Raw genomic sequence first — 16,536 nt, 5'->3', positions numbered from 1 at the left:
ATAATAATAGCTAACAAAGTTCTTACTATGCATTTATATGGCTCTTACTTTATTTTCATAGTTCTTACACTATTCTAAACATTTTATACATATTAACTCATAGAAGCATCACATCAACTCTGAGGTCAATACTATTATTATTTCTACTTTGCAGTTGAAGAAACTAAGGAATAGTGAAGTCAAGTAACTTACCTAAGGTCAAACAGGCAGTGAGTAGTAGATGCAGAATTTTAATCCTGGGGAAAAAGTCTCAGAGTCTATGGTCTTAACTACCTCACCCTACACTACATTGTTTAAGTCCCAGCGAATCTAGCTTTTTCCAAGAGAACAATGGTAAAACTGGAGTCCCTGCTCCCTGCTTAGTCCTCATTAATATGAACAAGATCTTGATATTACTGTGGCAAACGTCTTATCTATTCCAAGCCTTAGAGACTATGGCAGGGTATATAACCAACTATCAATAGGACCAGTCTCCATTGTATCTTGGAGAGATCTATTATTCTGTTTAAGAAATAAAGGAGGTTTTCTTTCCTGAAATCCTTTACAAGTTACTCTTGCTATGGATGCTTTAGCTTTGGTGTCCCTCATTATATTAAATGGGACGTGAAGTTTTTTTAAGTAATCCATTTCATTAGAAATAAAGTACAGGGACTTCCCTGGTGGCACAGTGGTTAAGAATCCGCCTGTCAGTGCAGGGTACACGGGTTTGAGCCCTGGTCCGGGAAGATCCCACATGCCGCGGAGCAACTAAGCCCGTGCGCCACAACCACTGAGCCTGCACTCTAGAGCCTGTGAGCCACAACTACTGAGCCATGTGCCACAACTACTGAAGCCCACACACCTAGAGCCCGTGCTCCGCAACAAAGAGAAGCCACCGCAATGAGAAGGCCACACACCGCAACGAAGAGTAGCCCCCGCTCGCCGCAACTAGAGAAAGCCCACACACAGCAACGAAGACCCAACACAGCCAAAAATAAATAATAAATAAATTTTTTTTAAAAAGAAATAAAGTACAGCATGAAGTTACAGAAAATGGAAGTGGGCTGTAAAATGAAAACTTTAAGAAATTATAATTGCAAAATGGCAATTACTGTGATGTAACTCATGATCAGTAGGTCCTTGAAGGAAGGCATATGCCTGCCCTCAGGGTTAAAGGATATGAGGACATGATAATGACAAACACTTGGAGTATGACTGCAAGAAGAAGACTCAGGGAAACTAATCAGTTTAAAGGGCTTTAAAGTATCTTTATTCAAAGGCAAGTATTTAAGAGTCATCCTAAGACCAGTTTGGATTTGTCAACTTCATAGGCAAATAAATGAGCAATGGACATCTGTTGTTGTTTTGTTGCCCAGGATCCATGCTCCCTTCTGCTAACAGAACCCTGATATTCCTTTCTACTGATTTGTGTTGACTTAACCTTCTCCTATGATGTGGTGCTGACCATTCAAAGCATTCAATTCCACAGTCACATTGATTAATTCAAACATGAACCAGTGATCCTATCAGAGCCACTGATGTACAATCTTGGGTACTTTTGCTTCAGCTGAGGAGAAAGGAGTATATTCTCTTTTCCTGCTACAATCAGAGCTATGAAACTTAAAGCCTGAAATGTTTGAGGCCAACGTGAATGAGAACTTGCCAAAGGAGTAAACCAACACTCAGAAAAGTAGCATTGAGAGACAAAGAGGGAATGAGATAATATCCTGATGACATAATTTGAACCCCTGGATCAAGGTGTACCTATAGTCTGTCCCTTGAGCTTTTAAGTTACATAAGCCAATAAATTCCAATACTTATTTAAGCTTTTGGAGCTACCTAAGAAGTCCTGACAGAAGGAGAGAACTAAGAGTCCTTGGCCCCTTTGGAGAGAGTTTGCCTTGTGTTCCTTTGTGAGGAAAAACAATGGAGCACTTGAAGAAGGCTCTGGAGAAAGACAAAAGGCTGAGATTTGAGGATATCCCCGAGCAGAGCTAATCTTTCAGGGCATTAAAAGAGAGGGTCTAGGTTGTGCCTTTTAGAAAAGCAAAGAAAATATTCTGGACTTTCACACAGAATCTTTGGGGATGAAGCAAACAGAAAACGATTTCAACAATAGTTGAAGTTTTATGGTGGTAACTAAAAGGCTCCATTTGCACTGTTGTGCCAGACTTCACAGACTTGCCTTTTGACTCATAACCCACAAAGATGGATTTGGGCTCTCAGAGAAAGACATTATTGACCTGGGTTCCCAAACTTTTCAAGAGATTTAATCCCTAGTAGGGATTATCTTGGTGTGGCACGCTGCTAGTGGTTACCAGAAATCCTTTCTTTTCTTCTTCCTTAATAGTGGAATTTTACCTGGCACATGGACATTCAGCTAGAGCCTCCACTACCCAGCCTACTTTGCACCTGGTTATGATCAGTGATAGGTGATTTGTTCTCACCAATGAAAGTGGAAGAGTGTGAGTGGAAGAAATGTATGCGACTTCTATACCATTTGCTTAAAAGGAAATTGCCTGCCCTCCATCTCTGTACTTTCTCCTTCTAGCTTGATCTAATTTCAAATGATTAATGAGGACAACACCCTAGGGACTGCAGAAGCAGCAAGATGGAAGAAACAATGTTCCTGAATGATTAACTGAAGACAGGAAAGCTCTCCCACCAATCTGGACCACTAGACTGTTTCTTGACCGAGAAATACATTACTGTGTTAGTCAAGCCCCTGTATTTTAGGGCTCTTTTTTCCTCTAGCACCTTAGCATCTATTCTAATATTCCTATTTTCTGAATCTTTCACCATAGCCTTCTCTACTTTTTCATAACAGATAGTTTCCATTCCACAATGTCTCCTTAGTTACACTCCATCTGGTCAGGGTCTTTTTGTCTCTCTTTAGGTTCTACAGGCTATTGCAGCCATCACCTTATTGCTTTCTCCTCCGACAACCATGCTGAAACTTTTTTTTTTTTATTAATTAATTAATTAATTTATGGCTGTGTTGGGTCTTCGTTTCTGTGTGAGGGCTCTCTCTAGTTGTGGCAAGCAGGGGCCACTCTTCATCGCGGTGCGCGGGCCTCTCACTATCGCGGCCTCTCTTGTTGCGGAGCACAGGCTCCAGATGCGCAGGCTCAGTAATTATGGCTCACGGGCCCAGTTGCTCTGCGGCATGTGGGATCTTCCCAGACCAGGGCTCGAACCCGTGTCCCCGGCATTGGCAGGCGGATTCTCAACCACTGCGCCACCAGGGAAGCCCCATGCTGAAACTTTTATCAAACAATATTGAGAAAACATCTCTGCTCAAATGTTAAGAGAGAAGCCCCTCAACTATTATACAGAACTTCATTTTGATCCATTTCTGAAAGACTTGCCTGCTTGGATTTTGTAAAGGGTATGTCTGTGTCACTCTTAATCATCAGGAAGACTTCACCTACTCTGCTAGTGACTCTCACTGAATGTTCCAGAACAAAATGCTCTCTCTCTCATTGGAATTTTAAGTGTATAAAGTAGAGGGAAAAAAATGAAAGTTGAACATTTTTTTCCCATAAAATATCTGACACTTTTCTATTTTCTCAAGTTCTGAAATGTGCATGGTCTGATGATTAAGAACCAAATCATCTTCCCCCAAAGTCAAAGGATGTAATTGTCATACATTGTCCAGGGGCACTCTGCTGCTCTTTGTGATCTCATGGAGACTGGAACTGGATCTCTGAGAGAAGCAGGTTGATAGATACTCACTGTAAAGCATGCATTTAGTGTGACTCCATTGCTATCTCAATCTGTATTCTCTCTATGTCTTCTTGCTTCTCATACTATCAACTGAATTCATCACCCTTGACTGTACGTCTTTGATTTAAATGAAATGTTTTCTGCTTCTTCATAACTTTAACTTGATCCTGGTCCCTAAAGTACCTCAAGATCTCTCTCTATACCCTTTTATCTTCTGTTCTTCCTACCACTGCCTGAATCTCACCATATTTCCTCGTTTGAATTCTTGAGAGTAAGAATCTGACTGGCCCAGCTTATCCCTGTTTGGACAAAACCGTTTTGTTCCAGGCTTTCTTGTAGGACTGGCTACCTTTGGGTTAGATGCCCTCTCGCTTCCCTGAGTAAACTGGTATAACACTGTGGTATAATGGTTAATCGATACTGTGATGAACCATTACACCACAATAATGAATATAAATGAATATAAAGTTGTAGACAGTGGCCAATTCTGGTGTTTATCTCCAGACTTCGTTTGGTGAGGATGGCACAAATAAATAAAATGGACAATTCTTTGTAGCAGGCTTCTAAAGTAGAGTGAAGTCAAAAATTCTGCTCAGTGGAAGTTTCCACCACAAAACCACATGGGAGGTGGGGGGGACAGCTCAGAATATCAATAAAACCCCACTCATGCTTAGTCATTGTAACCCCTCCTGCTTCCCACTGGCAACGACATTTCGAACCAGCCATCAATGTCCCTGGGATCCCGTGAGCGAAGGCTGCGTGAGTGGCAGGTTGAGGAACAGTCAGCCACCAGAGAGCAAACCACAGGATGCTGAAAGCCACCCTGAGTGGCCCATGTACAGACCGCTGGCATATCATTCATCCTGAACTCCACCATTTGAGACAAATGAAGTTGAGTAGGGCTTTGGCCCCCAAGAACTCCCTAAAGGGGTGGTTCTGAGATTGTTCCTCAGGTCTGCTTCTAGCTGACACATCTGGAAAAGAAGAAAGTTTTCTGACCCAGACCAGCTGACTCAGTTTATCCAAGATCCTTACACCTACCTGCCCTCCAAAAGGCTGGAAGGGAAGAGGACTACCAAGGCATGCTCAACACAATCCAACAAGATTGCTAAGGAAATCCACGTTGGCCACTGGTGCTGACTGTTCTAACTCTTCACTCATAAGTGAGTGGACAGCGAAAAATAACTAGATGAAAGAAGAGAATCTGCCACCAGAAAGAAGACAGGTTCTCTTCTGAAGAGTCAGAGAAAATGACCTCTATTAACAGTAGTCATGGGGGAAAACCAAACAGAACTTCAAAAGAATTGTAACTGATACTCCCCATGAGATTTAAAGGATAATGCATAGATAAAATTAAAATGGGTTTCCATTAGATGGTATTAGAAAGTAGTCATAGAAAGCAAGAATGAATTCTTATAGATTTAAGAATATGATTGCAAATAAATAAATAAATAAGCAACTAAAAGCAAACTAAAAGCAAAACTGACAAGTGGCAGAATGGACATTTATGGAAATCAAATTAATGGGTTAGATCCACTGCTAGACTTCTCCTAGAACAGAGTGTAACCACAGTATAGTGTTGTGATGGGATCCTAGACTTTGTAGTTAGACGACCTGTGCTCAAATTGTAGCTCCACTCCTTTTCACATATTTCAGCTTGTGCTACTTTAGTTATCTTTTCTAAGTATTGATTCTAGGTTTCAAGTCCTCATCTATAACATTGAGCTAAACAGTGCCTCCTTCACTGGAGTGCCATAAGGATTAAATGATTAATTTATGCAAAATCTAAACGTCTGATATATAAAATACTTAACAAGTGTTAGCTATCATTATCAATACCCAGTAAAAAGCAAAGAAGTGGAATTTTTAATAGAGAAGACAAAGAATGTAAAAGAGAGATATGGAAAATCAAATGTTATACGTATCTAATAGGGTGTTGAAGAAAACTTTTCCAGTTTTACAAAAATGGGTTACTAAGGCTGGTAGCTGAAAATAAGGAGATTCCAAGTGTGTGCTTTCTAAAGAGAAACACTAACAAGTAGGAACAGACTTACATGGTGTAATGAGAGATGACACAGCAGTCCCTAGCCACTAATAGCACCGTTTTCCCCAGCCCCAGTCTATACCAGGAGAAAGGAGGGAGGTGAGGATTTTCAGAGAGTTCACATAAATGACTGTATATGATTCTCACTGATTGTACATATTGTCTAGTGAAACCACTGTGAAGCTATAGACATAGCAGAAGCAGCAGGGAAAGATGACCTGCACCAGACTCGGTCCAGCATACTGATGAATCCTGAGAAATGTAAAATAAGTGGGAGGGTAGCAGTGAAGAATACTGTTCATTGTCAAGTCCAGGGGCTCTCTCTTTCTTTCTTTTTTTTTTTTTTAATTGAAGTATAGTTGAGTTACAATATTATGTTAGTTTCAGGTGCACAGCATAGTGATTCAGTATTTTACAGATTATACTCCATTATAGGTTAGTATAAGATAGTAAGTATAATTCCCTGTGTGATACAGTATATCCTTGTTGCTTACCTATTTTATATACGGTAGTCCCATCCAAGGGCTCTCTCCTGACAGCTCAACTTGGGACAGTTTTAGGTGAGAGATTTGACAAAGGGTAGAGGAGTAAGGAAAAAATACAGAGGTACAGGTGGAACTTTAGATTAAACAGAGCTTAAGAGATATATTGACCAATAGCTATGTATGGACACTTGTTGGATCCTGATCCAAACAAATACATTTTGTTTTAAAAAAATCAGACAGTTGGGAAATTTGGATTGTGACTGGGTATTTGATGATATTAAGAAACTATTATTAATGTTTAGGTGTGATAATAGTATTGTGGTTATGTTTTTAAAGTTATTTTCTTTTAGAGATATATATTGAAGTGTTAAATATAAAATATGATATCTGAGAATTGTTTCTAAATAAACAAAGAACACATGTGGGTACAGGTATTGATGAAAAAAGTTTTAAAAGGTTTTTTTAAAGGTTCAGTGTTTGAATAAAATAACAATTATCTGCTGTTTAAAAGAAGCAGACCTAGGGCTTCCCTGGTGGCTCAGTGGTTAAGAATCCGCCTGCCAATGCAGGGGAGACGGGTTTGAGCCCTGGTCTGGGAAGATCCCACATGCTGCAGAGCAACTAAGCCCGTGCGCCACAACTACTGAGCCTGCGCTCTAGAGCCCGTGAGCCACAACTACTGAGTCTGTGTGCCACAACTACAGAAGCCCACGGGCCTAGAGCCCATGCTCTGCAACTGCAACAAGAGAAGCCACCGCAATGAGAAGCTCACACCACAGTGAAGAGTAGCCCCTGCTCGCCTCAACTAGAGAAAGCCCATGTGAGCCAACAAAGACCCAATGCAGCCAAAACAAAAAAAGAATAAATAAGATAAATAAATTTAAAATAAATAAATAAATAAAAGAAGCATACCTAAAACAAAAAGAAAATATGTTTGAAAATAAGCAGAATAGGAAAATACTAGGCAAGTGCTAGTTTAAAAACTCAAGAATGGCATTATTAAGATCAGAATAAGTAACAGTCAAGGAAAAAAATAAAACGAGATAAAAATGGACAGTTCAGATGAACCGATGGTATAATTTTTCAAAAAGTTGTAGTAACGAAACTTGGCGTGTCAAACAATATCGCATCAACTATGTAGAGCAAAAATTATTGGAAGCACAAGAAGACTTTGAGATAGTAAAAGGAAGTACAAATCAATTTGACTAACAACTATAGATAAAAATATTCCAGAAGCAACATTTTCAAATAGATGGCAGTATTATAAAAGTTCAAAATAACCACATAAAATTATTTCTAGGAATTTAAAAGTGACTTGTAATTTCATTCATAAGTCATCGCAAAATGAGGTCAAAGGAGAAAACAAAATACATCTTAATAAATGCAGAAAAGTCCCGTTTTAGACTGTGGAGACACAACAGTGAACAAAATATAGCTATCCCTCAAGGAGCTTACATTCCAATGGGAGGAGACAGAAAATCAACCAAAAGGCAGATAATGTGTCGGGCAGCAGTAAGTGCTATGAAGAGGATTAGAGAAAAGTGAATGCAGAGTAATTAGGGGAGGACTTATTTCAGATCCAATGGTCAGGAAAGACCTTTTGTAAAGATGGCACGTAAACAGAGACCTGAGGAAAGCAGATAAGGGGGTCAGGAAGGGGTGGAGGTAAGCCTCCCAGGTAAAAGGGAAGGTAAATGCAACAGTCCTGAGAGGGCAGTTCACTCAGTTTACTCAATAAGGGAATTTTATAGCAATTTATAATACCTCTAAATAAAAACAAGCAACACTTTTTAAATGATAAACTGGAGAAATATTTGTGTTAGATGAACAATATTTTTGAAATATTTTAATGTGGTTTGTCCTTTTTGAGCAGCCATCTGACTTGGATGATGGTCAGGGGTAATTAGGACTCTTAAGAGCAGGAATGCAGGAGATAGAAAGGTCAGTGTTCAGCTTCTGCCAAATGATTTTGCCCAGAGAGAAAAGGATTTTCTCAATTCTTTGAATCTCACTTTCATAATCATTAACTTGATCGTAGAGTTCCGCTACAAGTATTAAGCAGGGAGAACTCAGAAAACAAAGGCCATGCTACGCAGGAAGGAATAAAAGTCCATCCTTTCTTTTTCTAGTGGAGTTTGGAGAAAAAGAAGGATGAAGTCAGATCCTGGGGATCTCACTTTCCTCCTCTTAGCATAGGGGTCAATAAAAAACATCCAGAAAATGTATCAGGGAAACTGAGGACCGTGGAGCTAGTGGACGGCTCCCCTGGGTCTAGGGAAGCCCTATCTAGTCTTGCTCAGTGCGAGGTCCAACAATGTATGATGTGTGAGGGCCATAATGCAGCATCAGCAGAGGAAGGCGGCTGGAGAGATGGCTTCCCACACCTGTGTGTGCCATGCAGGGGAACCAGACATTCCCATGCACCTTCACGTGGGTGACCCAAGGGCACTGGGTAGACTGGGAGGCCGGTGAGTGTCGGCTGCAGTGGGGGGGGAAATGCCCACCTTGCTTCCTTCCAGGTGGTAAGGTGTACACAGGTTATTTCAAGGTCTTTGTAGTCAGCCAAGTCCCCTCCAGAATGCAGGCAATTGCTTATCAGTCTATTGAAGACCCATGTTTTCATTTTCTCTGCGGTTTCATAGTTATTTTAGTGAGACTTTGTGTGAGTCTGCTTCAGGGAGTAGCAGTCTCGTTATCGGTACACCAAAAAAAGAGACTGGAATGGTTTTAGCCACCCCCCTACCCTACCCCCAATAATCTCCATCACCCCTCATTCTTTGAGGTGAACAGCTGACTTTCTCAAACTTATGTAAAGTACTATACAAACCCAACTCTGGCTCCCTTCCAAACCTATTCCTGCCTGCAAGTCCCTCATACAAAGAAATTTTGTAATCATCAGTGGCTAACCAGATACCATTTTTGAACTCTCAACTCTTAAAATGGACACTTGAACTTTGACGTTTTGAAGTTTTCTTTTCTGAGGTGGGGAATAACAGCCTTCCATCTTTCCATTGGCAACTTTTAATCCTATCTCTTCCAGATCCGATTTTCTTCAGCTATTTTGAAATTCCATCTTCCTCTCTAATAAAAGGCAGGCACCTCAGTAGACCTTCTGGGAATAAGGGCAATGAATCCAATCAGTCATTTATTTCTGATAATACTTTCTTATGATTTCCCTATTGTGTAATAAATATCTCAAAGAGAAATACTGGAACAGAGGACTTATCAAGTGATCAAGGAATTCAGCCCCAAGTTTTGGCTAATTTAATTAATGCCTTCACAGCAGCTTGACCATCTTCTATGTCTTCTCCTTTTCCTGTCTTCTATTTCATCTCATCAGGCAAATCTGGATGTTAGAAGGTAAAAAGAATCTCTATAGGTACTCACTTCCTCTTTTTTTTTTTTATAATGAAACTCTCTAGGAGTTAAGCCAGCATTTTATTTATTTATTTATTTTTGGCTGTGTTGGGTCTTCGTTTCTGTGCGAGGGCTTTCTCTAGTTGCGGCAAGCGGGGGCCACTCTTCATCGCGGTGCGCGGGCCTCTCACTGTCGCGGCCTCTCTTGTTGCGGAGCACAGGCTCCAGACGCGTCGGCCCAGTAGTTGTGGCTCACGGGCCTAGTTGCTCCGCGGCATATGGGACCCTCCCAGACCAGGGCGCGAGCCCGCGTCCCCTGCATTGGCAGGCAGATTCTCAACCACTGCGCCACCAGGGAAGCCCCTCCCTTCCTCTTTTAACCCTCTTTCTCCCACATCTCATGAGGTCACTTTTGTTTTGCTCCTAACACACTCCTCTGACCGTGTTTCCCTAGTTCCCTCTCAAATGTTCATTCTTCTTTCTGCTCTTGTGACTTCATTACGTGCTTACAGAGCCGCTTCAGGCAACTTCCGCAGGCTCCAGTACCTGGGAGCTACTGCCCTTCAACATTATTAAGACTATTAAGTTGTTTCTTGTTAAAATTCAGATTCCTGAGCCCCAGATAAATCAGAAACTGTCAGCGAGTCTTGGGATTCTTCATTTTACGAGCTTCCCAGATGATTATGATATGCACTAAAACTTAAGAAGTAAAAAATAGATAAGGCCTTCAGTCCTCTGAATTCCTGATTCTTTGGTTCCTTCCTTTCTCTCTTCCTTTCTTCCTTCTTGGGAAATTAATGGAACACCCTGGCCTCACTTTCTGGTCTCTAGTCTTTCTTCCTCCCTTTTTTCTCATTCATTCATTCACTCTCTCTCTCTGTTTTCCTCTGACTCTCCTGCCCGGTCCTGACTTGACCTGGCATTTAAGGACACCATGGCAGTATCTGGAACATTACAAGTATCTGATACTCTTTATAAAATTTTTAAAAAGAAAAGAAAAGAAGGAAAGGAAAGGAAAGAGAGAAGAAAAGAAAAAAGAAAAGAAAGGAAGAGAAAAGAAAACTAACTTTGGGAAGAGCTGCTGGACCAAAATCTCCCTTGAGCTTTGGACACGCAGACTACAACCTAGAAAATGGTAAAGAGCCAGGAAAACCCCAAAATAAGCACAGCTGGGATCCATAAAGTACCCTCCCTCTGATTCAGGGAGAAGCATGAAAACAGCTGACCTGTTGCTCCAGCATTTCTGCTCCGTCATCTGGAATGTGTGATAAATGGCTATTTAAAAGTTGACATTGTCCTGTCTCCTTTATCCTTCACCACAATTTCACTGCTTATTTTTGAGAAAGTTTCCATCCTATAGCCCTTGTGTAAAAAGGCTTAATTCTTCCACGTGGTTTTAGAGGTCTGTGTGAGCAGAAAATGAAGCAATCTCTTCAAAGCCTGTTGGCTGCAAAAGTGGGTAATACAGGCAAAGTCTGTGGTGGTTGTTTTATTAAAAACAAAAAGCTAAAAGAAAACTGTTTAGAAATTTACTGTTCTTTATTGCAATCAATGTTATTGAAAAGGTTCATTTAATTAAATTATGGTTAATAAAAATATATTTAAACTATAAAGGAATTTTGTAGTAATCTGGGGTTCAAATAATTAATTTTTTCATTGTGCAAATAATTATTCTGCTGTGACTTATTTTGCAAACCCCCATTTTCCTTAAAGTGGAGACATTTCTGTCTCACGGAGTGTTTTGCTTTAAATGTTAGGAGAAACACAAATGCTATAACCATGTTTACTTTGCATAAGAAACAAGGGTAATTATATGTAAGTTAACTGGTGAGTATCACTGTTTATAAACAACATTATGTGGAAAGTGGACTGAAAAATGTTAGTTGGCTCTAGAATCGTCTCAGATGACCAGGCTTTATGTCCAAGAACTATATAACTTCTTTCACCTGAAAAAAGATCTATTTTATCATTATCAGTTGGTTTTTAAAATAACACATTCTGTTTTATTTGCAAAAGTTCACAAAGAGACCTATTTGATTTGCCGAATTTAAATAATTTATAGACAGATAGCTTTCCTAGAGATAGGAAGGGGGAAAAAGTAACAGCAGCACCCACGGAGAATTATCTTCCAAATACCGCCTCTAAGTCTGGACTTCACATCAAGATCTGGCAAACAGACAGTACTGAAATTGTCAGCTCTCTGAAATAATCACACCCGCTGTCAGTCAGAGGTTTTGCAATTGAATTAATGCACATTTCTCCCTTACAGGGCGACGCCCCCCCCCCTTGAATTCCCATTCTTCTCACTTACTTTTATAACAACTTTATTAATTGCCACCTCCCTCTGCTGTGCAAACTCACAAGAGGAAGTATAGGCCAGGGACCTAGGCTGATAGATAAAAAACCTGTGTGTATGAGAAAAAGATGAAACAGGGAAAGAAAGCCCCAACCCCTGAATAGCTTCAATATGCCTGTCCCAAGTCTGATAAACATCTCTTTCATACTTTCATATTAAATATTGGCTGGAAGTACTTTTACATAAGGGAAAAAGAAGACCTTTTTATGTCTTTCAAAGGTGAGCACAAGATCAAAGCAGCCAGGATGGAAGTTTCTTGACCGGAATTCCACCAACACAGATGGAAAACCCATTTAAAAAAAAAAAAAATCTATTCACAAATAAAAATAAGCCACTAGGTTTTAAGAGCTCTGGCCTGTGTTATGTGGGACATCAGGAACCAATTAAATTGCTCTCCCCTTCTTGTTTATCCTAAATAATATGGTCTTTTCCCTCCTCTGATTATACCAGCTCATGCCCCTGTGGCGGGGGTCTGTTCTTTCACTCTTTATTAAGGCTCTTTCCCCATAGCACACAGGAGTTGGTAGAAGGTCGAAAGCCTGCATTTTATCACGCTAAGGAAAAATAACTAAACATCTACCTTCTAACATGTAGTATATTCTTCTGCCCCCAAAAGACATTTGGCAGTTGGTTCATGGTTGCACGCATCAGTATGTTGAATCACGATAGCCAACCATTGACAATTATTCTGTTTTTCATTTGTTTAAACTTTTCACCTCCCTCCTGAGCTTATAATGGAACATATTCTTCATGTTCTGCTTTTAGTTTTCCTTTTTAAGGCTTGGGCACATGGTTCAGTTCTGAGAGGACAGAAAGCCAGGCTTAGTGCCTTATTGTGAAATATGGACTATAAAATGACATCAATCTTTCCAGTTACTGTCTGAGAACAAACCACTCAGCGTGTCTGCTTCCCGTCTGTCCACCAGGACCGCAGCCCCGGTAGAGGGTACTATGTCTCATGTCTACACATCAACACATCTACATATCTGCTCCAAGGGTTTATTCCGAGGAGCAGGGTGGATATTACATATTGGAAAGAGCTACCGGTGAAGCTCAGAAAACCACAAGTCACATGGCTCTTGAACTTGTACAATATACAGACATGATCATCCTTGTACATTTTGCCATAAAAAACAAATGGGGAAAGAGAAGGAGCTTGGGCCATTGCCCTTTTAAATCTATCCAGAGCGACTAAGAGAACACTGGAGCCTCAGTGTGCTTAGGTAAGAGCAGACAACGACCTCACAGGCTTTCTGGAGCTTCTGCTCCCTGTGAATTCCAATTGCTGAGTTCAAAGTTCAATCACGTGTCTTGTTAATGTCCAGATAATTATGCCAGGAAATGATGGAGGAAATATTATCTCTAAGTTGAAACATAGCTTTCATCTCATATCCATAATAACCCAAAGGCTTAGCTTCCCCATCCCAGGGGCTCACCAAGAAATACTTTTTCCTCAATAAATGCCTTCACTGTTCCACTCAGATCTGCTGAGTGCCTGCCATTTACAACTGTACAATATCTCACACTTTTCTCTTTAACTCAACCACTGAACTAAATTCTGTACCTTCGGGGACAGTTTATTGTCTTTTTGCCTTGCTGTCTCTACAATAGTGCTACTCTGGGGGCTTTTCCAGGAAACAGAAAGGAACAGTTGCCTTCCTAGAAACTGCCTAGTGGCCTGGCATAACCAGATATGTCCAGGTTGCCTTGTAGAGGTCATTCAAACTCGAGTGGTGACAAAGTGTAATGGGGATCGGGGGGAATCAGACTAGGAAAAAGGAAATCGAAATTTGGCCAAATCTCATTTTCAAAGACAGCACCTAATCTCTAGACTCAATGTTCTAAATTATTAAAGGGATACAAAAATTAACATTCACAGAGTAGATACAATATTCCATGCACTTTTTAAAATTTTTACATTTCACACAAAACCCTTGCAAAGAAAGGTTTTCTCTCCCCATGTTATACATGAAGAAACTGGAGCTCAGAGAGGTTAATTTGCCCAGGGTCACAAAGCAAAAAAGTAGCAGAGCAGAGATTTGAATCTTTGCCAGCTTCAGAGCTATTGCCTCCCCTAAGAATACATGCATGAAAGCATTATGCTCAGTGCATAGATACTGCTTGAGAAAGGTTCTTTTTCCTTCCAAATTTCCTGCTAGCTTTAAAATACAAATTCTATTGTAAATTCCAAGCTTCAGACCTATTCATTTATGCAAATCACATAGCTCACTGCACACATATCAAGGCATTATCTACTGAATTCCCCACTTTTAGTTCTCACCAGACTACTCTCCCTTTTAACATCTTCATTTCTTTCAAGCAAAATTTCTTGCTACCCTCTTATTCCAGTGTTCCCACATTCCCATCTTTGATGCCTATCAGGTTATGCCCTCCCCTCCAATACCATTTGCCAAGTTCTGACGCTTTTTTGTATGCTAAGAGCTCTTGAAATTTCAACCTTCATTAAAGGTCTTTTCAGAATAAGTTAAAATAACTGTACTAATTTCCTGACCCCTCAATGACATAACTGACAATTGATTTTCATTACCAAATTGTATTCAAGTGAAAATATACAATATACTATATGTTATATATATCATAATGTCATAGATAATTATATTATAGTATATATAATTATAATGTTATATATATGTTATATATATTTATATTGTTATATATAATACATTATATATTATAATATATATATTTATAATGTCATATATAACATGTTATATATTAAAATGTTGTATAACATATAGTATATTGTATATTTTATATATACAATATATAATCACCATATATAGTGATGTATAACATATACTATATACAAATCAATGTATAAAATATCTAATATATATTATATTATACTATGTATATATAGCCTGTGGAGAACTGTGAAAACATACACATACACACACACACACTTCATAAGAAAAACAAATAATTTTTAATATCAGTGCAGGGTCTAAGTCATACTTAGAAAAGCAGCACTTTCCAAAAGGAAATAAAATCTGCAAAGATCCAACTCTGCCCACAGTGAAGTCAACCTTTTATAGGAATAGCAGAGGATTTTTGTTCCTGGAAACCACATGGTCTCCCAGCTCTCCAATCCCAAATGAGGTATTTGTGGTGGTCTTCCCCTAACAAAGGAATGTCCCCCACATGCACACACAGAGCAAAGAACTGCTGGGAGCTTTGAACTGACATTTGAGCTAGGAATCAAGCTCCCCAACTGTGGGATCCCCTTCCCTCAGCAGCCTTTCAGAGGGAAATAACTTTAGCCAAGCCTGGCCTGGGAAGGGGAGCCAGACCCTGAGATGAAGACAGCAGAAGACTTCCTTCTCCTCGGGTAGCAAATCCCGGAGGCTGTGACCTTTTTTCCCCTGTTAAAGTTATTCTCATACCAAGACATCTATTTCTCCACAATTTTATATTCCTCTTTTTTCCCCAAACTCATAGAATGTGTGAAAAAAGGTATCTTTCTCAAATTTGACGTTAGTGATGCTGCTGATGCTATTTTTGGTTTTGTATTGGAACAATTTTACTTTGAAGTAAAATTGTTCCAATACAAAACCCACCTTCTAATAAGTGGTTATTAGAAGGTGGGTTAAACGAATTGGCAGGTGGGGGAGAAGGCAGGAAAGGAATACTCCAGGTAGGATGGAAAAGAAGTCCTGCAACTATCTCTGTACTTTTGACAAATGAAATTCCCCCAAAGATGTCTATTTTAGGTTATTTTTACTTACTTTTAAAGAGTCCATCTCTATTACCCTAAGGGAATAACATTTGTAGACTTTTAAAATTATTATTTCCCTCCCACCTTGAGCTGAAGAAAGGAAAGAAAAACAAAGGAAATCTGGAACCTGGCACTATTTCTCTCTCCTCATCAGCTTTTTCTCTTACTCACTTCCTCTTCTTGCCTACCAGGGATCGCAGTCCAAACCCTGCCCACAGAGACTGGTCAGTGAGCAAAAGAAACCATCTCAGCACTCTGCACACTCATAATCTCAGTACCAGAGTCTCAAATTTTTAGAGTGCGTTATACAAGCCACTCTTCTTAGTGTAAGGGCATCCTATTTCCTGGAAAAAAGAAATGCTAAATCGCACATGAGAATGAACCCAGACCTAAATATATCTTCAACGTGCTTCCACAAAACTCTTTTGCTGCAGGGAATAAGGTCCCAACTTTCTCATTCCCAATTCTATTCTCTCAGAATAGAAAAACTGGTGAAATACTGCTCCACAAAGGCAAATCAGTACGATCAAAATCCTACTGGTAGGAGACTTGGCGGGTAGCTAGCTGTCTGGATATTTTCCAGCTTCAGATGAGTTAGATATCAGGGAAGAAGTTATTCAAGAATGTGACCAATAATATCCCACTACTCAGGAACTACAGGACTCTTTCTACCCCATTCTTCCCCTCGCACTAACACCCTCGCAGAGGGTGAAATATTATGATAATTAACACCCTTGTCCAAGGAAGAAGTGAGAAGAACTACAGAGAATGCCCAGAGCTATCAATAACAGGAAAACCCTATTTGGGAATGCCTGGTAGAAAGGGGTGACTGAAAAAGGAGTACTGCGCATCC

Source organism: Balaenoptera physalus, assembly GCF_965194825.1.
Source record: "Balaenoptera physalus genome assembly, chromosome: 7".
Taxonomy (NCBI): Eukaryota; Metazoa; Chordata; class Mammalia; order Artiodactyla; family Balaenopteridae; genus Balaenoptera; species Balaenoptera physalus.
The sequence above is the reverse complement of the archived record's forward strand: the minus strand, read 5'-3'. Positions refer to the sequence as shown.